Source organism: Artemia franciscana, chromosome 6 (genome assembly GCF_032884065.1).
Source record: "Artemia franciscana chromosome 6, ASM3288406v1, whole genome shotgun sequence".
NCBI lineage: Eukaryota > Metazoa > Arthropoda > Branchiopoda > Anostraca > Artemiidae > Artemia > Artemia franciscana.
The window spans coordinates 38,064,927-38,090,715 of record NC_088868.1 but is presented as its reverse complement, the minus strand read 5'-3'; the positions used below and the strand labels follow the sequence as shown (position 1 = coordinate 38,090,715).

The 25,789-nt window shown below is 34.4% G+C and overlaps 1 protein-coding gene across 2 annotated transcripts in view; it reads right to left on the bottom strand.

Annotated features, from left to right (window-relative positions):
• The window catches only part of LOC136028393 (uncharacterized), an 88,094-nt gene extending 65,572 nt beyond the window's left edge, over positions 1-22,522 (bottom strand). Inside the window, exon 1 of one of the 2 annotated variants that reach the window (XM_065706207.1) lies at positions 22,397-22,522. The gene's annotated coding sequence lies outside the window, so the exon portion shown is untranslated. Of the gene's footprint in view, positions 1-8,379; positions 8,803-22,396 lie in introns of those variants that run through there. The other variant, XM_065706206.1, reaches the window with a different exon arrangement.
• Positions 22,523-25,789: the final 3,267 nt, after the last annotated feature.

Genomic DNA, 25,789 nt, shown 5'->3' with positions numbered 1-25,789 from the left:
ATGATTCTTTTCCATTCAGGAAATTTAATTACATTCTCTGTATATTTCCCTTCTTATTCTTCAATGATTCTATTTCTATCTTATTTGTAGATATAAAGGTTGTGAAGTTTTAAAATAAGAAAATCTAATATTAGACTGACAGATTTTAACATCATAAATATCAGGGAAACAAATTTGACCATTGCAAATGTGGTAAAACAGAAAGCATTGAACATTTTTGCAATTTTGCCATCAACTAGATTCACCTATTTACTTGAGGGAAAAGTCTTAAATGCATTATATTTAGAAAAATATTGTTGTGAAACATATCTATATATACATAAAAATAAGTTGTTTGTTGTGGCTCTGTCGAGTGACGTCATGTCATCATGTCGTCGTGAAGTTAGTTGTCGTCATGTTTCTTATGACGATGACGTCATTAAAAGTCTTTAAGAAAATCGTTCAAAGACAAATTTTTAATAACCTACAATGGCAACAGCCGATGAAGCTGCTCAAAGATTCTATGCCAAAAAACTTGCGGCTGATAAAGGAAAGTAAGAAAAGAAAGCGTGCCGAGGAATCACAAGAACAGAAAGAAAACAGGCTTGTGGCTAAAGAACGCAAAACCGCGCAGTTAGATGAAAATCCACCTGGACAGCGAGAGTCAAAACATATCAAAACTGAATATGATAGCGATGATGATTGGGTTTGGGATTTTGACTTGGATAAGGTCATCAATGCCTACCAGGTTTTAGTTAAAAAAACAAATGTTCGGCGATATGTATTTCATAGTGACGCTGAAAAATAAAGAAGAAAAAGAAGACTGAAAAAAGAAAAAAGGTAAAAACTAAAAAAAAACTAAAAAGAAAAAACACTCAAAGAGAAATTACAGACCGGGACACAAATGACGACCGGGACAGAGGGAATATAAATGACGACCGGGACACTCAAAGAGAAATTACAGACTGGGATACCGGGACACAAATGACGACCGGGACACAGGGAATATAAATGACGACCAGGACACAGGTATTTAAGAATATCGTTCAAAGACATATTTTTAACTGTAAGAAGATCGTTGAAAGATAAATTTCTAATTGTAAAATGACTGAAGAACCTACAATGGCAACACCCGAGGAAGCTGCTCAAAACGAATGTATTCAAGCCGAAGTAGCTGAGTTGGTAAAGAATTATGTTTCAGGTTCTAGGTCCGAGAGGCTCCAGGTTTGGACCTTGGCTTTAGCATTAATACAAAAGAAGAAAAAAAACTAAAAAAGGTAAAAACTACAAAAAAACTAAAAAGAAAATACTAAAAAAGCTAAAAAAGCTAAAAAACTAAAAAAAAGGTAAAAAACTAAAAACTAAAAAAGAAAAGAAACTAAAAAAAACAAAAAACTAAAAAAAGGTAAAAACTACAAAAAAAACCAAAACTCATAAAAAAACTAAAAACTGAAAAAGAAAAGAAAACTAAAAAAAGGAAAAAACTTAAAAATAAAGGAGAAAAAGAAAACTAAAAGCCTGGGACACTGGGACATAAATAACGACCGGGACACTCAAAGATATATTACACACCGGGACACCGGGACACAAATGACGACCGAGACACAGGGAATATAAATGACGAACGGGACGCTCAAAGAGAAATTACAGACTGGGGCACTGAGACACAAATGACGACCGGGATACTGGGAATAAAAATGACGACCGGGACACAGGGAATGTTCGATTAGCAATCACCATCAACAAAACTCAAGGGCAATCATTAGAGGAATGAGGTATAGATCTGAATACGGATTGTTTTTCCCATGGACAATTTTATGTTGCATGTTCAAGAGACGGTAAACCTGACAATCTATTTATATGCACAGACAATGTGACATCGAAGAATGTTGTATATTTGCAAGTTTTACGTAGTTAAAAACATTAAAAACAATATATATATATATATATATATATATATATATATATATATATATATATATATATATATATATATATATATATATATATATATCTATAACGAAAAGAAAAATCTTTTCTCTTTTATCTATATTCACAGGTGGGACACAGGGACAAAACTACAATGGCGCGCAACTAATATGGCGCGTAACGACTTACGCGCGCGGGGGGGCTTGGAGGGGAATGCGAAGCGTCCCCACCAACTAGGTGTTGGGGTGGGCTCCACCTTAGGTGTTTCTATTTTCTTTGTAGAAAAACGAGCATGAATTTATAAAACAAGAACTAAGAGCTCATATGGCACTTGTGACGAGGCCAGAAGAGCTACGAGTCAAGGGCTCATATGGTACGAGCTCTAACGAAATTCTAAGAATCAATAGATTGTTTTAAAAGGAAAATCAGTGGCTTAATGCCGGTCGGGATTTAAAATAAGAGCTCTGAGTCACGATGTCCTTATAAATATCAAAGTTCATTAAGATCCAATGAACCCACTCGTAAGCTATAAATACGTCATTTTTTCTAATTTTTCCCCTTCCTTTAGCCCCCCAGATAGTCGAATCTGGGAAAACGACTTTATCAAGTCAATTTGTGCCGCTCCCTGACACGCCTTCCGATTTTCATCGTACTAGCACGTTCAGAAGCACCAAACTCGCCAAAGCACTGAACCTTTCAGCACAACTCCCCCAAAGAGAGCGAATCCATTACAGTTACGTCAATCATCCATCTACGACATTTGCTTATTCTATCCACTAAGCTTCATCTCGATTCCTCCACTCTAAGCGTTTTCCAAGATTTCCGATTTCCCCCCCCCAACTCCCCCCAATGTCAACAGATCTGTTCGGGTTTTGAATTAAGAGCTCTGAGACATGAATGCCTTCTAAATATCAAATTTCATTAAGATGCAGTGACCCGTTCTTAAGTTAAAAATACCTCAATTTTTCTAATTTTTCCAAATTAACACCCCCCAGCTCCTCCAAAGAGAACGAATCTGTTCTAATTACATCAATCACGTATCTAGAACTTGTGCTTATTCGTTCCTTCAAGTTTCATCCCAATATCTCCAATCTAAGTTTTTTCAAAGATTTCTGTTTCCTTAATCCAACCACCTATGTCCCTGGATCCAATTTAAGTCGACATTAGAGCATCTGAGACATAAGATCCTTCTATATATCAAGTTTCATTCAGATCCGATCACCTATTCGTAAGATAAAAATACCCCAATTCTCACGTTTTCCAAGAATTCTGGTTTCCCACTCCAACTCCCCCCAATATCCCAGGATCTAGTTGGAATTTAAAATAAGAGCTTTAGAGCACAAAATCCTTCTAAATATCAAATTTCATTAAGATCCGATCACCCGTTCGTAAGTTAAAAATACCTAATTTTTCCAAATTACCTCCCCCCCCCCCCTCAACTCCACCAAAGAGAGCAGATTCGGACCAGCTAAGTCAGTCACGTATCTTAGACTTGTTTTTATTCTTCCCATCCAGTTTTGTCCTGATCTCTCCGCTTTAAGTATTTTCTAAGATTTCCGCCCCCCCCCCTCAATGACGCTGGATCCGGTTTAGACTTAAAATAAGAGATCTGAGTTACGAGGCACTTCCAAATACGAAGTCTCATAAAGATCCGATCACTCCTTCAGAAGTTAAAAAACGTCATTTTTTCTATTTTTTCAGAATTAACCCTCCCCCTCCCAATTCCTTCAAATAGAACGGATCCGTTCCAATTATGTCAATCGCGTATTTAAGACTTGTCACCAGATCCGATCGGGATTTAAAAAAGAGCTTTGACACTCGATAACCTTCTAAATATCAAATTTTATTGAGATCTGATCACCCGTTCGTATCTTAAAAACACCTAATTTTTTCTAATTTTTCAGTATTAACCTTCCCCCCCCCAACTACCCCACAGAGATCGGATCTGTTTCGGTTATGTCATTTATGTATCTAAGACTTGTGCTGATTTTTCCCACCAAATTTCATCCCGATCCCTCCACTCTCAAGTGTTTTCCAAGATTTCAGGTTTCCCCCTCCCAACTCCCCCCTTTTCCATCCAATATCACCAGATCCAGTCGGATTTTAAATAAGAGATCTGAGAAACGATATCCTTCCAAACATCAAATTTCATTAAGATCTGATCAACCGTTCGTAAGTTAAAAATACTTCATTTTTTCTATTTTTTCCAAATTAACCGCCCCCCCCCAGATGGTCAAATTGGCAAAATTACTATTTCTAATCTGGTCCGGTACCTGCCATGCCTGCCAAATTTCATCGTCCTAGCTTACCTGGAAGTGCCTAAAGTAGCAAAACCGGGACCGAAAGACAGCCAGATAGACCGACAGACAGACTGACAGTATTTGCGATTGCTATATGTCACTTGGTTAATACCAAGTGCCATAAAAAAGTATCTGCTCAATTGAAAGAGAAAAGCTGACACTTAAAACGAGTGACAGTTTTAAAGCTACTTCATAAACTATAGTTTATTTCTAATTATTAGGGGGAAACCGCCACCTCCCCATTTCCCTTCCCCTCCTCCTCAACCTTAAAGACACCACTGGGCTTAGACGTACTTTTAAGGTCGAGCTTCGAACAAATTATTTCAGGAACAGATATGGCAATGCCAAAATGGCCAAATACACTATTAATAACTACCCTAAGGCTCAGATAGTTAGTTTTTACAAAGCTATTATCAATTATAAACTCTAGATTTATGTTACCTGGGTAGATAAATTAATAAAAGGTGGTGCAAAAGAGTTGACCAAGCAAAGAAATATGTGAGTACAATGTATTATTCTTCTTGCACTTCGTATACAAAAGTTGTTGCAGAAACATCGAAAGGGGCTCATTTAATTGGACATTAAAGGTTTCAATTGTCTCTTTAACAGTCAAAGTCGATTGGACGGTGACCCATTCCCTCACCCAGTATATCAATTTTTCCCAATACACATACAATCAAAATTTAAAATAGTCAATTTTTTCAGCATAATTGAAAGATTTAATTATTATGTTTTGTAGGATTTCAATCTCACTACAGCCCATTGGTGAGTTTTATCAATTATGCTAGTTTTAACTGTTAAAATGCAATGTATTTATGTAAGGAATTGTGAAAAATTTAGGACTATGCTTGTACGATTGAAAATCAGAGACTATAGTTCACTTTTTAAGAGTAAAAACAATTTGAAAGATGACTATCCACCCCCTCCCCTCTTACCCATTGCCTTCTTTTCCCCTAAGTCAACTGATCAAATATTTCAGACAAAAATTTTGTTCAAGATAGTTCCAAGATCATACAATAATAGCTTCAAGGGTTACATAAGCGCTATCCCCCCTCCAAACCTATAAGCAATGTGCCCCGATGAAATATAAGGTCCTATGGAAGGAGTGGTCCTATAGGCTTTGTGAGACGCTGATTTGATAGAAAATTGAAAGTTTTGACATTCAAAAGTAATTGGATCTAGCCCCCCCCCCCCCATGACCTTTGAGTCCCAAAAAGCATCTAATCGAAATTTTGAGGCAGGCATTTTGTTAAATTAAATTAAAAAAAAATAACTTTCTGAGATAAAACTTACTCAAAAAAACTAAAGGTCTTATTAAACTTAAGATCAGAAGCAATCAAACCTACAATAATTCATGCTCAAGGTGATCAAAAATTACCATTAGAGAATAAATGAAATCCCAGACAAACAGAAATTAAACAGTCATAGCAAAAAACATTCACCATATACTAATATAAATGAATAATTAAATATGGAAACGAGCAAAGCTTAAAGTGAATATGCAAAAAAAGCTTAAAATGAACAAATATGTTTTTCTATTAAAATATAAATGAAACCCAAAACAAACATAAATTAAATTAAGAATCATAGCAAACAAAAGACAAGAGGTACTAATTTAAATGAATGAATAAATCTTAAAACGAATAAAATTCGAAATTGAATACTAAAAGTAAAAAAAAAAACACTAGACAGATCAAGACAGATCAGATCAAGCTCAAATAGGATCAATAGACAGATCAAACTTAAAACGAATAAAAGTCATCTCTGACAAGAGCTTGGGTGCTGATTCCGACTGAGGTACTGAAGCGTAAAAGTTTAAAGCCTACGGCGTCTTCTCCATTTCAGTGGAAATAAACCATATTAAAAATATTTTTTCCAGTTATTACAGCATTAAAAATGAAAATAAATTTATAGTAAAATAAAATCTTGAACTGACGAGCACTCTAAGTTTAATTTGATTAAATATCAAATATTCAGTAGGATTTTATTAGTTCTTTCCAAAACTGTTCAAGACACATATAGTTTTCAGTAAAGTGCCAGTGATACCGTAAGTTATAGATTTTTACAGTTAAGGAAGGTGGTAATTTTTCGTATATTTTGTATTTATTGATTATAAAAGGATTACTTTAAACAAGTGTTTCTAGCTTTTGTTTAGTTTTAGAACCATTTTTTATTAAAAAAAGAATCTAAGCACGTGAAAGTTGAAATTTGACCAAAAAGAAACCAGAAGGAGTGTATGTTGGAAATTTCAATTGTACGCTGGTTGAAAAGTCCGTTGAAAATTCCTCTTCTTAGAAAAGGTGATAAAGATAATAGGAATAACGACAATACGACATCTCTGCTTTTTATGATTTTTCGTTTTTTTCAACAACCGATCTATAAGCAATTAAAGACTTAGTTTGAAAAAAAATTACCTTTTAAATGCTAGTCAATATAGTTTTGAAAAAAATATGTGAGGGGAGCATGCTTTATTGTTTTTTACAACTGTAAACGAACTCCTTATTAATCGCAAAATAACAATTTCCATATTGTATAGGGGCAAAAAAGAAAGTACCGCTGGGTTGAAGAAATTGAGCTAAAAACTGAAAGTATAAATGAACAAGTATTGTAAATTATCTTGGTAGATGGAGGCTTTAGTATTAACTATCAGATTACATTTATAAGTTCAAAAATAGCAAGAAAATTGACTCCTGTGGATACTATTGGCTATAAAGGTTATAAGAATGTTATTTTCTCTGTTTCATCTATATTTAATGTATCGTGTCGTCAAAATCAACTTTCACAAGCCATTTATACCCACAGTATGTGTTTCAAAAGAAGTATGTAGGAGTTCTGGCCAAAGAATTATCATAGATATGTGGAAGATAATGGTAATTTCAATAAAAATTCTGTTATGTTTAGCTTTTATTAATTTGAGTGTACACTATTTCATGTACAAATTATTTTCCAATGTGTCACCTTTCTGTATTTTGGAATTTTAGAAGAAAAGATATCGCATCTAATAACCTAGAATTATTGGGTTTTTTTTTCAACGCTGTTTCCTATTACAACCAGATTTAAGCTTCTGCTTGGGATTGGTCCTGAAATCTAGAAGTGATTTTCACCAAAAATAAAGGATAAAAAGACCCTTGATGAGTTCCGGGCTGTTTTTAATGTATTCGATTTAACCGAAATTCTAGAGACAGATTGATTGATTTTATAGTTATTTATACATTTGTTTTGTTAAATGAGATTTTATTTCATATCTTAAGTGATTGGTTGGGTTGTATTTATTGGTCAGCAATTTTGATGAGTTACAAATTGTGAATATAAGATTAATTTGAGTGACCCATAAAAATAATAATTAAAAATTTATTGATTATTTTGGCTAGTTTGGTTCGTGGTGGGGGGGATGTGTAGGAGTAAGATATTTTTTCTGAGGAAGTAGAATAACATTTTTTGTGTGTCATATTTAAGTCTTCCTATTTTTGGGAGCATTAAAAAAAAACACACACACAAGGCTTCTAGGCTATTCAGCAAATACAAGAAATTCCAACGAAGCATCTTCTTTGGAATGTAGTCTAGAAATAATGAAATATATAAAGCTCGTGAGAAAAATGCATCGCATGCTATTATAAGCTTCATAGTTGAAAAAGGACTATCTACCAAAATATAACCAAACTAGCTCGCATGAGCTTACAATAGGGAGGTTAGATCCTCAATATAATTGAGATTTGAAATTCTTGCTTTACTCAAGAACGATATTAAGCAGCTCAGGCCTTCAAAAGTAATTGCGATTGGATTTATTAATGTTTTTAGACAACCCAAAAAAACTGAAACATTTAAATTTGAATATTTTTTTGCGAAAGTAAATTCCAAGCACTGTCTTGTCTTGATTCATCACACGATTGAAACTGACAAAAATAACTAGGATTCCCTTAAATCTATGAACAGTTTTAAATTTAATCTACACGACCCGTTGGGTCGAAAGTATCCAGAATGATAAAATGAAATTGAAATGCAACAACAAATGAATTTCCTTACTTAGACTTGATTTCTGCAATTGTCTACGCCTGCTTTCTCTGTATATAATTAATTCAGGTTAGCAATTTAGTCTACACGACCTGTTGGGTCGAAAGTATCCAGAATGATGAAACAAAATTAAAATGTAACAACAAAGGAATTCTCTTACTTAGAGTTGATTTCTGCAACTGTCTATTCCTGCTTTTTCTGTATCTAATGAGGCACTGTGGTGAAATAAGCGATAGAAATTGTGGTTTTTTTTACTTTAATGTTTGCTGATTGATTACATATATATCTATTTACTATTTTGTTATCTAGTTATGTACATGGCTGACGTCAGCTTTTATGATTCAGCATACGTTTAATTTATATTGTTTACTCTTTCCTTTGCAACCTACGTACCAAGAAAATAGTTTTAAAAACTAACTAAAAGTCAAGGTCTCTAGCTAAGGCAATATTTGGTGTTTTGGGGGATTTTTCTTTATATATTTATCGGTATTAAAAACAGTATGAGTTCCTTAGTAAGGGCAAATTTGCAAATCAAACATCAATAATATGACTAGATATATTAATGATAGGGATTAAAACACATACTTCAACTCAATATAAAAATTGTTCAATAAATAATATTCGGCCATTAGAGCATGAACCTGAGATCACAGATTTGTTTGGTTCAAGATTTTGCTCAGATACTATATATGATGATAGAATATCGCTTTTTATGGATTATCCAAAAAGAGGAAAAAAACAGGAAAAAAAGGAAATTAGTGTTCCTAATTAAGAAAAAGAATGAATTTTTTTAAGAATGAAAAAACAATGAAATTTTTTGAAATTAAGAAACGCAGGCCAATGGCAAATTTGAAGCAACCATTTTATACCCAAGATTAACTCTTCTAGCTTTATTAGTGATAGTTGATTTAATTAATTAACGATTTTTTTTTACACAGACAAACAAAGAAAGGGAAATCTATAAGAAGGATTACATCCTGAAAACTTTTTGGAAAGGTTATTCTGTATCCTAAAATAAATACTGTGTGATTCTCAATATCTTTTGTTTAGGCTTTTAGAACATTAAGAAGCAATATTAACCTTAAAAGTTTCATTTTCAGGCAGTAGTGCCATCTTTGAAGGAAAATTATTATTTTATGGCATACATTGGAAGATGACGGTGCATCACAGCCGCAGAATCTTTGCTTTTACTTTAAAAGTGCCCTAGATAGCGTGACTTCCTTCAAGTAAGATCTTTCTCATCCTTCTATGACTACTTGTTCTGAAAAATAACCCCCAAGGCGAAAAGTAAGATAAAAAAAAACAGACATGAATCGTTGGTTTCGTTTCGGCCCAACGCCATTTTTGAGGGATTCAAGAATTCTTCCGATTCTAGAGAATTCTTACACTTTGTTTTTTTTATACTAAGCTTTTACTATTAAGAATAATTGAAATAATATGTACCATTGATTTCTTACTAGACAGTTTTGTAATTTACATAAATATAATATTTGCACACAAAAAATACATCTGATAGGTCTTTATTGTATTTTGTAGGAAAGGGTACGAACAAAAGAAACAAATTTGCAAAGTGTTGTAGATTTTTCATGTATCTGTCTGATATTGCAGAGTGACCAATTCCAATCATTCTTAATTTTTTCCGATTAAATCCTATCAATATCTTTGTTTATGTGCAATCATCATTCTAACCTTTTGTCTCTAACTGAAATCTTGTTTTAATCATAATCAAGATCAGATTTAATATCAAAAGCTTCTGCACGGCCCAAATTGTCCAAGACAATTTCATATCTTAATAAAAAAAATTTAATATTCTTATTTAGATATTTAAATATTTGTGGGGTAGTCCTCTTGTTCAATTAGACAGTAACGACTGAATAAGGAATATTAAACTGTACAAAAATATAATAAAATAGAATGATGATAAGATGAGCCTAACACAGTGTGAAAACATTGGCATGGTTGAAAGTTAAAATAGAATTCAGCAAGTGCAATAATTCTTATGCAAGGATCAAGGTCTTTTGTGTGTCAAAATCTACAATTTTTTTTTTTTTTTTTTTTTAGTTCTATACCGTTTCCTATAGTCGTCTATCATTTGTAATTCTTTTTTAAATACCAGTTATTATGGATATAATTTGAGTTCAGTTTCATTTATTTTTTCAATTAGATATACACAATTTACTATGTATATCTGGCAGAGCTACGAATTTGTTTTGCACAGACAAAACAACTATAGTAAAATATAGCGATTCATAAGGATAATCAGTCAAAGAAAAAAGAACGAGAAAAAAAAAATACGCACAATATTAATCACTCATCATGCCATAGCAGACATAAATCAAATTCTAGCCTTTTGTCTCTAACTTAAATCTTGTTTTAATCATAATCAAGATCAGATTTAATATAAAAAAAATTCTGCACGGCCCAAATTGTCCAAGACAATTTCATATCTTAATATTCTTTTAAATATCATTATTTAGATGTTTAAATATTTGTTGGGTTTTCCTCCTGTTCAATTTGACAGTAACGACTGAAAACGGAAGGTTAAACTGTACATAAAATGCCATACTCATCATGCTTATCATACATGAAGATAAACCATTTTTTTTTCAACCAGCAATGGGACAGCAAAAGTAAAATGAAGACCGAAAAAAAACTTAACAACAAAAAACAACAAATTAATGTTTTAAAGCATTATGTCCTTAAAAAAACGGTACGTCTCTGAAATTACCAATAGCTGGCGTAGTTTGCGTATATTACAAGTTAAGAGTGATGATGTACAGTATCTACACATTGAACCTGAACCAAACTTTTCGTACAGCCTACTGTTCGAAATACGGTCAGTCATTTAGGTACTCAGAACAATACGTAGACAATTTATCTAGATTATATCTAGCAAATCTTCCTCCGTTATTCGGAAAGCCCATGCTTCAGAACATATTTGGCCTCTGTCATCACTATAACTTCCATTATTCTAATCTTGGTTGGTCTTATCGTCATGTTCTACCAAATTTTATCAACTGTGAGATAACACCTTGGACTTTGGCCATTCTACCTTTAACCTCTTCACTGCACCAACCGTCTTCACTAAAAAGACTGCCTGGGTAAGTGAAGCTGTCAACTTGATCAATTTTTTGGCTACCCAACTTCACCTTTTCATTTTCAATGATGAAAATCATCTTCACTTTAATTTTAGGTTGCATCAAATCATTAAGAAATTAATAGAGTTGGCCTTAATTTTTCTTTCTTCTTACGAGATTTTAGTTAAATATTAAAATTCTGCCAGTTCAATTTCCCAATTGTTGTTTTCAGTTTATCACCTTAATTAGACCTTTGGAATGCGCTATCATTTTCTTTCACGAAAGAACCAGATTGTTGTTTTTTACTGAATAACAAAGAAAAGACACATTTTACGGGTTTAAATAAAGTATTCAGACTAAGCTTTAGAATTATTTCTATTGAATTAAATGACTTGTAAATATATGTCACACTATCAACCTCATTTCTTTATTTGTACTTGTAGTTCGTAAAGAGGGGTAGGAGTACATACTCAGAATTTTTGGGGCGGTGGAAGAGGAGGGACAACAACAGTGCCAGTTTTATTAATGCAATTTACCCATAGATTCTGAAAAAATATAATTTCTGGGGACGGATCCCAAGCCAACCTTACCTTCCTTTTTGGAGAAAAAAGTTTAATATAACTAGATATACGTTGCATGGGCAATGTGAGGTGTTGCGGCATCCTTTGTTCGGCTTCGCAGAGTAAAGTGTTGCGAGAGCAACACTTTACTTTTGTTTCCTTGCTTCGATTAAACGCTGAATTTAAATACTTGGTAAACCAACTCGCAAAAGCTACAAACCCCCTTTTTGCAATTAGCAAAAGTTCCATACCCCTCATCACTGCAATAATAGCTGGGAAGGCTTGGTGCAAAATATGAACGTGGGATTGAAATTGTATGCGTAGGGGCTGATGAGCGAGATTCATGTTCCTACAGTTCGTGTTACGACTGCATAATCTGTGGAAATCGGGTGTCACTAAGACTCAATCTATGCTCATCAGCTTACACTTGAATTTTTCCAGCCAAAGAAAATCTACTGACGCTTTTGTTTTCTCAAGCTAGTTTTGAAAGATCATTCAGCAAACTAAAGCTCATCATGACAAGAGTAAGAGCTGCAATATCAGATGATATCTTGGAAGTATTCCTGTTGATGTCAAGTGAGCGGGAGCTTCTGGATTCAGTACAGTTTGAAGATGTTTTAGAATACGTGAAAAGAGAATCGAGTGAAAAGAGAAATCGAGAAAAGAGAAAAGAGAATCGAGAGAAAGAAAAATTTTAACATCACTTTTATCAGCGCAGTAGTTTTTTTTGTGTTTTAGTCCAGTTACATTGTTTTGTATCTGATCAAAATACATATTTTGTTCTCTGTTGGAAAGTGTAAAGACTCTCAGTGACGTTTTAAACATTTTTTTTTGAAGGGGACGAATACCGTAAATGTTCTTTGGCCCAGATTTCTATGATACAGGGTAAATACTAAAAATTTTATGCAGCGTAAAATATGATTCCCCTCTCTCTTTGTGTTAAGTCCTGAACAACACTAAATCCAACTGAATATCAAGGAAATCTGAAACAAAAACTGATTAGTGGTATTTCTCCTCTTGTTATTCTAAGCTAACTACTTACTTAACACGTAGTACGAATTTGCCTGGTGGCGCAAATTTTAACCCGAATGACGCATAGCGCAATATCCACTCACTTTTCAAGGCTTTTTCGCATTAAACACGTAAAATACAAAACAAATTCCTTCTATAAGGATGTACATAGATAGAACCGCCTAGCCAAAATCCCCCCTTAGCTTTTCACTTCCACTCTACCTCTGTTTCCATTAAACGAGAAATGAGCTGAAATAAATTCGAATAATCTGCCAAGTGTAAAACTACCACAAATCAACATCAATTTGTTAATAAAACCTAAAACGAAGAAAAATTACTATAGATATTCCAGTCAAACTCAAAACAAGCAGAAATTAACATGAGTAGAGCTGACAATCCCCATGTGTTCTCAAGACCAGAACTTAATTTACACTTTACTGACAAAAAAAATCCAATGTTTTAACTTTCTAACTTGGGCAAGATATATTAAAATTAATAAGACTTTAAGAATAAAATATCAAAATACGTATTTTAAGCTGACAATGCACCTTCATTGGTATTTTTTTCAGTTAAGTCCAAATAATGCTCTATTTTTGAGAAGGTATGGGTGTTGTCAGCCCTACTAATGTTAACTTCTCCTTATTTTGAGTTTGGCTCGGTTAATTATTTTAACTAGTTAAAAACACTTTTTCCGCCAAACAAATTTTTTAAAGAAAAGCAAAGAGCCCCATTAAACTAAAAATGAGCAGAAATAAATCCAATTAATACTTCAAGTGTAAAACTACCAATGTCACCATCAATAAATAAATGAGAACTAAAACGGCTCAAACAAACGAGCAAAATAACATAAGTAGGGTCGACAGCCCCCAGGCCTTCTTAAGACCAGAAAGTAATTCGTATTGCGTTGAAAATAACGGTTCTTATTTTAAATTTAGCACTCAACACAGGCAAAAACTGTTTATACAACTCTTTTTCATTAAATGGTGAATCCTAAATTTTTCCTAACATTTTAAGATATATACAGGGTGCAAGCTTCCATTGAACCAAAAACAAAATTATCAAGATCTTAAGGAATAAATATCAGTATACACAAATTAAACTAACAATCCGAGAACAATATTTTGTTTTATTATGAATTGTGAACCCGGATGTACTTATGTAAATTAATACCTTTTTTGGAGTTGAGGCTACTGGGCTTAATCCTTTCTTTTTTTGATTTTTTTTTTTAAATAAATTGTGTCTCGATTTAAAAAATTAGATCGTTTTTTTTTTCAGTAGGTTCAAATAATGTTCTGGTCTTGAGAACGCATGGGCGTTGTCAACCCACCACATTTTAATTTTGGCTTGTTTTGAGTTTAACTCATGCGTTTATTGTAATTTCATTTCATTTTGGGTTTCATTGATTGTGATTTGTAGTAATTTTACGCTTGGAAGGTTATTCGACCTTATGTTTGCAAATTGATCGCTCAAAAGATCCCTTTACTTTTCTTTGAAAAAAACTATTTTTGTGGAGAAGTTTTTAAGCCAATTTCTGTTTTTTTTGTTGTTGAAATAGTCTTTTTCATAAAAAAATACTTCATATCTTTTCAGTTTTTATAGGAAGTGTTATAGCACTGCATATGTAAAGAGCGGTGTAAGCCCAATATACTATTTTTTTAGGGGGAGGGAATAGACCAGAGCACTTCATATAGAAGAAGTTGTCTTGGAAATTTCGAAAGAGGCTCATTCAATTGAAGATTGACCGGGCTGATTGAGGTAGAAATTTTGTTCAGCGTAGTTAAAAGATCCAGAAACTATGCCTATGAGGATTATCCCCCCTCTCCCCAGTCATCGGGGCAAGAATTGTAAGTTATGCCCTTGAGGTATATAAGGTTCTTATATAAAAAAAGGGATAGTGGTATAAACTTCGGAGGGAGCTCAATGCATCCTTTTTTAAGAGTCAAAGTAATCAAAGGGTATCTACTCCCTCCCTCTCCCACACACACGCGCACATCGCATTTTCCAGAAATGTATCTGATAAAATTTGTTTTGAGATAGCCATTGTTCAAAAAACATTCCAAAAGGCACCTCAGCAAGGCCTTTGGGGTTGACACAACCCCCAGAGCTAGGGGAAAAAAGCTGTTGGTTATGCCCTGGTTGCAAATAGAATTTTGATTAAAGGAGTGGTCGTATGAGCTTAGAGACGAATCATTTGATTGGAAATGTATATTTTTAGCTCAATTTCAAGAGTCAAAAGTGATGTAGGGCAACTAGTCCTCACCCACTCCCTGACATCCTCTTTTCCCCAAACGCATCTGAACGAAAATGTTAGATGGTGATTTTGTTTACAAGAGTCAAAAGATCATATAAAAATATTGTCAGGGTGCTAGTGGTTATAGTGCGATATAAAAATATCACAAGGATTGTTAGTTATGCTCGGGACATATGAGGTTCTTAATGGACTTGAGGTCGTATAAACTTTTCATCAAATGGAACTTATTTGAGTGGAAGTCAGAAGCTTTAGTTCTCTTTTTAAGAGTCTAACGTGAATGTAGGGCAACCATTTACAACCACCCACCCCCTCCAAAGTCTATCAACCTAAAAACAGGTCTGATCAAAATTTTAGGAAAGCTATTTTTTTCAGCCTTGTTGAAAGATCCGGTAATCATATATTTCAATTTCATTAGGCTCCTTCAATTGGAAATTAAACGGGCTATTGCCCTTTCTAATGGTTGAAAGTGACTGGAGGGAAAATTGTTGATACAGCGATTTAGTTCATTTGTTCAAAGAATAGTCCCAAGATCACAAGTCAAGGCCTTTGGGGTAAAAACAGCCTTCCAGATTCTGGAGCATAGTTTATTAATCATACCCAGTTCACAATGTCTTATGGAACTTTTGGTCTTTTGGAACTTTTAAGCTTCGGAACTGATGGTGCTTATTTGACTGCAAATCAAAAGCTCTAGTGCCCTTTTTAAGAGCCAAACGTGAATGGATGGACCATTCCCCCTCCAAGTCTATCAAACCCAGGAACACATTCAATCAAAATTTGAAAAAAGTCATTTTGCTCAGCATTGTTGAAAGATCCAGCAATTATGTCTTTCTATTGGATTTGGCTCATTCAAATGAAAATTAAAAGGGCTAGTGCCCTTTTTAATAGTCACAAGCAATTGGAGGGTGAATTTTGATATAGTCATTATTTTCAGCAATGTTGAAAGATCCAGTAATTATGTCTTTCGCTTGGATTGGCTCATTCAATTGGAAATTAAAAGGACTAGTGCTCTTTTTAATAGTCAAAAGTGACTGGAGGGTGAATTTTATATAGTCGTTTGTTCAGTGCTGTTAAATAGTCTAGTAAGTATGTCTCTGAGGATTACATCCCCCCCAGTCCTCAGGGCAAGAGTTATAAGCTATGCGATGGGGCTATATAAGGTTTTTATAGAAAAGGTGATCGTATAAACTTCTGACTGGGTTCATTGGGTTAGTATTCTGAATCTCCAAAGCCCTTTTTAAGATTTAAAGTGATAAAAGCGTAGCTACACTTCCGTTCCAAACACACACAAACAATTCGTTTTTCAGTCTTGTTTCAGAGTTCAATGCGTGGACAGGTAAAATTGAATATTTTATGAACATTACTAAATCAGTGGCTTGGGATCATAGTCTTTTAATCCTAAGCTTCATAATTAATTCAGTGACCTTGTTATTTCGCAACAATTGGCTTGGAATCATAGAGACTTTTAATCCTGATCTATGCTTCACAATTAATTCAGTAACCTTGTTATTTCGCAATAATTGGCTTGGGATTGTAATGATATATTGACCCTGATGTTGAGACTGATGACATTGACCATCTATCGCTTTCATTTACTACTAAACTGAAACGTAACCTTTGCAATGTTGCCCCTATTGGGAATTCTAAATGGTTTAAATGTAGTAATTGGAAAAGAGCCGATATTGCTTTATATTTATTGTCTTTGTCTACACTGCTTAATTGTATTCGTGTGCCTTATCATCTACTCCAATTGCAAGTAAAGGGTAGTGAGCGTGATCTTGATAGATATTATGATGATATAATTAGATGTATGAAAGAAGCTGAAAAAATTGTGGTTCCCGAAGAGCGTATTCGTATAAAAACGCGGAAATCTATATGGGCTGCCGACCATATAGAATAAAAATTAAAGAATAGAATATAGAATAGAATAGAATATAGAATATAGAATAGAAATCCGATTAAAGAATTATAAAAATAAGGTAAAACTTTGTCTTCGAATTTGGGTTGGTTTTGGTAGACCTACAACGGGGTTTGTTGCGGATATAAAGCATGTTGTTGAAAATGCAATTAAGAAATTGAAATCTTCATCCATTTGATGGTATTAGTGTAAATAATATAAATTCAAAGTGTGTTGTTCTTTTATTTCATTTGCAGTTGTTGTTCCAAATGTTTTAACATCTTCACTGGTTCAGCGAAGATGTCATGGTACCGCATAGCATGGCTGAGGTGTCGCCACTTTATATATGTACTTTGGACCTTTCTAAAGCTTTTGACAATGTAGTTCACAGTCAAGCTTTTTTTCCCTTTTTAATAATGGTGTAAATCTTTCAGCTATTTTTATTTTTATTTTTTGGTATGAGAATTCTTTTCTCCGAATTAATAAATCTGGATCTCCGTTTGTCCGTATATGTAGGGGTGTCAAACAGGGAGGGGTTTTATCACCTAGTATATTCAAAATGTGTATTTCTGGTATTTTAGATGAAATTAGATCAAATTATTTTATTGGATACTCAGATGTTTCTTATCTTGCTTATGCGGATGATCTTTCACTTTTGGGTAAAAATAGGCAAGGTGTCTCGTTTATGGTCTCAAAAGCTTCACGTCTAGTTTCTAAAATTGGTCTTTCTCTTAATGTTGAGAAATGTGAATTTCTAGTTTTTAATTGTCCGAATTTTTCTAGTGCTCCCTTAGCTTGTCGCAGTTTTTCTATGCCCTTTATTCCCGCCTTTTGGTGGTTGGTTATTACTGTTACGAATTCAATTTCTTGCCTACGGCAGTGCACTGTTCATGGTGTTCAAAAGAAAATTGAAATGGGCTATTCAAAGAGAGTTGCTAATCGAGGGAAGTATAATAGATGTGCACTGGGTAGGCTATATGCTACATTCTGTGATCATTCTGTCGTTTATCTTTCTGGTCTTATCTCCTTCTAAAGAAAAAAAGATGTTAATCAGATTCGGACTTTTTATTTCAGATAATGTAAATTTTTCTTTTTCTCCCCCCTTGGTATAGCAATAGGAAAATAATTCGCAAGTTTGATGTCCCTGACATATGTGCAAAGTTGGCCCTCCTGCATGGAAGGTTGTTGGAATCAGCTTTTTATCGTTTATCGCCTCATCATCCTTTGGTCCGTTTGTTCGGTTAATCTCATTGTAGCGTAGTGTTTTTTCTATTTGCAGTGTATTTAATTTTTTTTCTTTTTGTTACTCCATAAGTGCCATAACTTGTTATGATGTGGGTTATAAATAAATTATTATTATTGTAATTATTTATAATGGAAATTTTTAGATAACCATTTTTTTGGAAATTATAGTTCAAAAATCAGATAATAAGCCCTTTGGGGTTGACACAACCCCTCATGATCTGGAGGAAAGATTGTTAGTTATGCCCCGGGGCATATAAAGTTCAAACAGGCTCTGTCGATTCAATTTTGAACTAGATACTGTTCTTTTTATGGCACTTGGTATTAACCAAGTGACATATAGCAATCGCAAATTCTGTCGATCTTTCGATCCTGGTTTTGCTACATTAGGCACTTCCAAGTAAGCTAGGACGATGAAATTTTAAATCCCGACCGGATCTGGTGACATTGGAGGGGGAAGCCTAAAATCTTGGAAAACACTTAGAGTTTAGAAATCGGGATGAACTTTAGTGGTAAAAATAAGCACAAGTCCTAGATACATGATTGACATAACCAGAACGGATCCGCTCTCTTTGGGGTAGTTGGGGGGGGGGGGGGTAATTCTGAAAAATTAGAAAAAATGAGGTATTTTCAACTTACGAAAGGGTGATCAGATCTCAATGAAATTTGATATTTAGAAGGATATCGTTTCTCAAAGCTCTTAGTTTAAATCCCGACAGGATGTGGTGACATTGGGGGGGGAGTTGGGAGGGGGAAACCTAAAACTTGGAAAACACTTAAAGTGGAGGGATCAGGATGAAACTTGGTGGGGAAAATAAACACAAGTCCGAGATACAAATTGACATAACCGGAACGGATCCGCTCTCTTTGGGCTATGGGGGTGGGTTAATTCTGAAAAATTAAAAAAATGCGGTATTTTTAACTTACGAACGGGTGATCGGATCTCAATGAAATTTGATATTTAGAAGGATATCTTGTCTCAAAGCTCTTATTTTAAATCTCGACCGGATCTGGTGACATCGGGGGGAGTTTGGGGTGGGGGAACCTAAAATCATGGAATACGCTTAGATTGGAGGGATCGGGTTGGAACTTGGTGGGAAAAATAATCAGAAGTCTTAGATACGTGATTTACATAATTGGAATGGATCCGCTCTATTGGGGGAGGGGTTAATTCTGAAAAATTAGAAAAAATGACGTGTTTTTAACTTACGAAGGAGTGATCAGATCTTCATGAAACATCATATTTAGAAGGACCTCGTAACTCAGATCTCTTATTTTAAATCTCAACCGGATACAGCGTAATTGTGGGGGGGCAGTTTGGGGGACCGGAAATCTTAGAAAATACTTAAAGCGGTAAGATTAGAATGAAACTCGATGGGAAGAATAAAAACCTGTCTAAGATACGTGAATGACATAACTAGACCGGATCTGCTCTCTTTGGTGGAGTTTGGTGGGGTTAATTTTGAAAATTTAGGCATTTGTAACTTACGAAAGGGTGACCAGATCTTAATGAAATTTGATATTTAGAAGAATCTTGTGCTTTAAAGTTCTAATTTCAAATTCCGACCAGATCCTGTGACATTCGGGGGAGTTGGAGGGGGAAACCGGAATTCTTGGAAAACATGAAAATTGTGGTATTTTTATCTTACGAATAGATGATCGGATCGTAATGAAATTTGATTTTTAGAAGGAATTCATGTCTCAGAGCTCTTTTTTCAAATCACGACCAGATCTTTGACATTGGGGGGAGATGGAGGGGGAAATCTTGGGAAACACTTTGAGTGGAGGAATCGGGATGAAGCATGGTGGATAGAGTAAGCAAATGTTCTTGATACGTGATTGATGGAACCGTACTGGATTTGCTCTGTTTGGGGGAGTTGAGGGCAGGGGTCCAGTGATTGGGTGAATCAGGTGCTTCTGGACGTGCTAGGACGATAAAAATCGGTAGGCGTGTCAGGGACCTGCAGAAATTGTCTTGATAAAGTCATTTTGCCCAGATTCAACCATCTGGGGGGCTAAAGGGAGAGAAAAAACTAGAAAAAATTAGGTATTTATAACTTACTAGTGGGTGATCGGATCTTAATGAATTTTGATATTTAGAAGGACATCGTGACTCAGAGCTCTTATTTTAAATCCCGACCGGAAATAAGCCTCCTATTTTCTTTTAAATCAATCTATTGATTCATAGAATTTTGTTAGAGCTCATACCATATGATCTCTTGGCTCTTAGCTCTTCTTGCCTCGTCACAATTGCCATATGAGCTCTTTGCTCTTGTTAATAGTGTAAAGTGGTTGGAAGGCAACGATCCTCCCTCCTCCCCACAACAATCATCAGTTCCCAAACACATCAAGCCAAAGTTTTGAGATAGCCAATTTGTTCAACGCAGTTAAACAAACCGCCACAGTCCTTTTGGCAACGGTTGTGAGTTGTGCTGTGGGGGTGTATAAGGTTTCTATAAAAATGATGGCTGTATAAGCTTTGGAGGGGACTCATTAGATTGGTAACCAAAAGTTTTAGTGCCCTATTTAAGAGTCAAAGTGATCGGAGGGAAGCTATCCCCTCAGACACACGTCGTATATTCCCGAAATAAATGTGATTGCCATTTTTAGATGGCAATTTGTTAAAAAAAAAATATTCCCAAGATCAAACGAAGCTTATTAGCGCTATCTAAGCAAAGAGTTATTAGTACACAATTTTTTAGACCATGGTACTTTAAATAGAAGGAGCTGTAGTAAAAACTTTGAAAGGGACTCATTCGATTTGAAATTTGAAGTTCTATTGACCTTTCTAATAGTCAAAAGTTATTGGAGGGTAGCCAGCCCCTCCCTCTACGTACTTTTTTCACCAAAAGCATCTGATATAAATTTTGAGATAGAATTCTATTAAAAATAGTTTTTAAATCATATAACAAGGCCTTTGGGGTTAGAAAAATCCCTCAGAACCTTTGGGTAAGGTGATAAGTTATGCTCAGGAGGTAAATAAAGTTTTTTTGGGAAGGTGAATATAAAAAAAATAGGGAAAAATAATAATGTGAATAACAGAAACATTCTGAACATTATAAATTGCAAAATCCTTGTATAGTGGCTTTCATAGTTGTTCTTTTTTTCTTTGAATCCTCAGGCTATATTTAAGACTGGAAAGGGGGACTGTATTGTCTGAAAAGCAGGCATGAGAATATTTGGAAAAAGAATGAGATAATAAATTTATTGGCACTCAACCTATTTTATTAGTATAATTCATTTCGAAGTTTTATTTTTACTTTTCATTTTATAAGTCATTTACCTTAATTATCATTTCATTTATCTGCCATTCATTTATCATTCCATTCGAACTTCATTTCGTTTTTATTTATTATCCATATTAAATTAATCATTTATTTTCACTATCATTTCATTTATTATTTCATTTTAGTTTTATTTCATTAATATTCATTATCTTCATTTTATTAGTCGTTTATCTAAATTATCCTTTCATTTGTGATTTCATTTAAATTTCAATTCATTTTATTTCACTATCTTCCGTTTATTAGTATACTTCTTTTCAACCACTACACTAATTCCGAAAATTTGTTTTAAAATAAGTTCAGGTTTAACTATTCAGTTTAGTTTGGCTCCAAGGCCCGTTACATAGGGGTTAAAAAAAACTTAATACCAAATAAAACTATAAGCAGACACTTAAAAAAATAATATTAATTAGGCTTGGAATCCAGTTTTAATCCTATTTTATACTTTACTATCTGTGTGTAATCGTGTGTAACATTTTACTTTCTGTAACCATCTTTCTAGGTTTTCAATGAGTTCCACCAATGTAAACATTTCAACATATACACGATATTTGATGTGAATTGACAAGTTACTGGACATGCTACTGGTCTATGACAAGTTACTGGAGTCGTGTTCTTACCAGAACTGAGAAGCTTCATTACGCTTAATTTAGTTTAAGGACTCAGAGGTATATAAAAACTTAGTTGTGACAAATCTTTTAATTCTTAGGTGCAGAGAAGGAATGGAAAGAGAATTGGAAACACGATGGCCCTGAATTAAGATACAAGCTGAGTTTTAGTGATCCGATGTCCATAAAGACCCAAAAATAAAGCAACTAGAATTCCCCTGAGCCAAAAAAAGAAAAAACAATACGTTACCCTAGTTTAATTAAATTCAAAATGCTATCGATTTCTTATATTACAAATAAGTAAATCCTCTTAAAATCGTATTCAAATCTAACACAGACGAACTTCTGGTATTTCCTTCATACAGATAAGACTAACTGATAAGTTTGACAATAATGAGCGATTATTCGTCAAATTTTCTTCCCTGGTGACCTCAGAACGAAACCGATAAGAGTTAATTGTTTGTTTTGTTATTTCAAAAATTCATTTGGTAAATTTTCTTAACGATAAATGTGACTAACGAGGAAAATTTCTTAATACACACACAAAAACACTCACAAACAAAATGAACGGCTTATTCTTAAAATACAACTTCATTGAAAAACTAACTGCTTTGTACTTATTTATGCTTTGTACTAAATTTTGCAAAATATATTATGACAGTAAAAAAAGTGTATACAATCTACCTATGGTAGATTGCTAACTCGCAACAAATTACCTTAAAAGCAAATACAAAAGTGATAAAAAATATTAAAAAAAAACATTTAACACATACAGAAAAACGTGCCGAGAAGCTAAAAGAATAAGTACCTCTTAAAAAATATATTGCATTGAAAACCAACTGCTTCGTTGTAGTTAATGAGACCTTGCAGTTTGTCTTGCAACAAAAATAAAAGTATATGCAGTTTAGCTCTGGTAGATCGCAGAAGATTGCTACCCCGCAGTAGATTTCCTTAAAGGCAAACCTTATGTAATGAAAAATGAAATTTTCCAACTCATACGAGATAACGCCTTCGAGATACAGGTGCACAACTAATGGCTGAAAAGTGAACCATATTGAAAAACCAATCACCTCGTTCTAATTGATAATAATGTTTTTTAGGTTATTTGAAATCAGTAATAAACTTTAGGAGAACAAAGGATTGGTTCAGATACTATTTACCGCTCAAATTTGGAAAAAAAATACAATATTTTCCCCCTAGTAACCAAACTTTATATCAAAGTTTTAGTTGTCCTTTTTCTTCTTGTCTTGACAAGAATTGTGCAACTGTTTTCTAAGATGGCTAGGCCACGTTCTACGGGTGAAGGATGACAGATTACCGAAGATTGTCCCTTTTGGCCAACCGTCTGGGGCTACACGGAAAGCAGGTCGTCCTTGTTTTGGTTGGGAAGATGTCATAAATAAAGATTTAAAGGAAATAGGAACTTCCTGAGAGGGTGTAAAGAGGGAGGCTTTAAATAGATTAGGTTGGAGGAGGTGCATAGCTGTGTTTGCCTGAGGCGGCTTGGTGCTGCAGTGAGTTATTATTATTAGTAGTGGTAGTAGTAGTAGTTTTCTAAGATAAAAATTTTGTTTTCACTTATAAGTTAGGAGACTGTACCCTGACTATACAATGGAAAAAAGGCAAGTAAACGAGTAGTAACAACATAACATGTCTGGTATTTTTCGAATTGACAACTTGGGGTTTTGCTAGTACGCTATCTTGCTATTTTAGTCCAGGTGGCATTGGTTTGAACGGTTCCGACGAGGTTAATTTGGGTAGTTTTTTAAGCTTCTCAATCAACCCTTCATTGTTTTTAAATACTTTTGACTACTTGAGTTGAGTTGATGGAGTTGAATCAGAAATCCAAAAGTTTCCGAAGTAACTTGTGTTGTCTCTATGAATAGCGGATTTTAAGAAATCCAAATTGTGTTGTTTCCTGGAAATCCTGTTTCTAAGGGCTGTTGTACCTTGTAAAAGAGTCCATCTTATCCTTTTGCAGTTGTTCAGGTTTAATCTGTATTGCAGAAGTCTTCAAAGCAACTTGTTTTGTCTCTTTGAGGGATTTTAGTGCCAGCTAGAATGGCATATTTAAAAAATCCAAATTGTGGTATTGCCCGAAATTCTTGTTTTTAAGTTCTTTCCGGACTTGAAAATGAGGCTGCCTTATTCTTCTCTAGCTGCTCAAGTTAAATCGTAAATTCAAAAGTTGTATGATTTCAATATACGATTTCAGTGCCAAAATGGCACTTTGTAACAAATAACTAATTAAATTTTCATGGTACACGACACCAAATACATTTTTTTTTCCATAATTTTTCTCAATTTCTCCCTTGCTGAAATTGAACACAATCTATATAATATTTTTCAGCTGTGTACCTAGAACTTGATATCCTAATGGTTTTAGCTAAGAAAAAGCACGCTATGCGATAAATATTATGACCTTGAGTCCATCTTCAAGCCTGATTGTTTTCTCTGGGGTGCTTTTTCACATTTTTCCTTCAATAGTGTGTTTTTAAAATGAAATTTGAAAATTCATGAAGAAATAAAAGGTGTTTTGAAATAAGAAAAACAGTATTTTAGTCGACTTTTTTTTAAGTCAAAGTTTTACATTGCTACAAAAGAAAAAAGGATGATGCATAACCAGATATGTAAATAATGGACTTACATGCTTGAGAATGAATCATGGACTTACAAGAACAAAAGCAAGAAATTTGCATATTCTATCACAGTATCTAATCGAATCAAAATACAAAAAAACTGGGAGGCAAACAAGCAAGCATCAGTTAAACAGATGACTACATTTTTTTAAAGGCACAAAGAAGCTTCAATCCCTGAGGCCACATGTCAGGCAAGGGCAAGCGGTGGTAGCTAAAACTTCCTGTGCTAACCTCTTTTAGGGCTCTAGGAAGCTTCAATCAATTCCCAGAGGCTTGTTAGGCGAAGGCAAGCGGTGGTAGTTAAAGCTTTCTGTGCTTACTTCCTTAAGAAATGTAGGAAGCTTCAATCAATTCCCAGAGGCTTGTTAGGCGAAGGCAAGCGGTGGTAGTTAAAGCTTTCTGTGCTTACTTTCTTAAGAAATGTAGGAAGCTTCAATCAATTCCCAGAGGCTTGTTAGGCGAAGGCAAACGGTGGTAGTTAAGGCTTTCTGTGCTTACTTCCTTAAGAACTGTAGGAAGCTTCAATCAATTCCCAGAGGCTTGTTAGGCGAAGGCAAGCGGTGGTAGTTAAAGCTTTCTGTGCTTACTTCCTTAAGAAATGTAGGAATCTTCAATCAATTCCCAGAGGCTTGTTAGGCGAAGTCAAGCGGTGGTAGTTAAAGCTTTCTGTGCTAACTTCCTTAAGAAATGTAGGAAGCTTCAATCCATTCCCAGAGGCTTGTTAGGCGAAGGCAAGCGGTGGTAGTTAAAGCTATCTGTGCTTACTTCCTTAAGAAATGTAGAAAGCTTCAATCCATTCTCCCAAGCACATGTAACGCAAGGGCAAGCGGTCTCAAGGGCAAGCTGTGGTAGCGAAAACTTTCTGTACTAACCTCCTTGAGAACTGCAGAAAGCTTCAATCCACTCCATGAAGCCAAATGTCAGGCAAGGGCAAGCGGTCTTAAGGTCAAGTGGTGGCAGTAATAACTTATTGTGCTAACCTCCTTGAGATCTTTAGGAAGCTT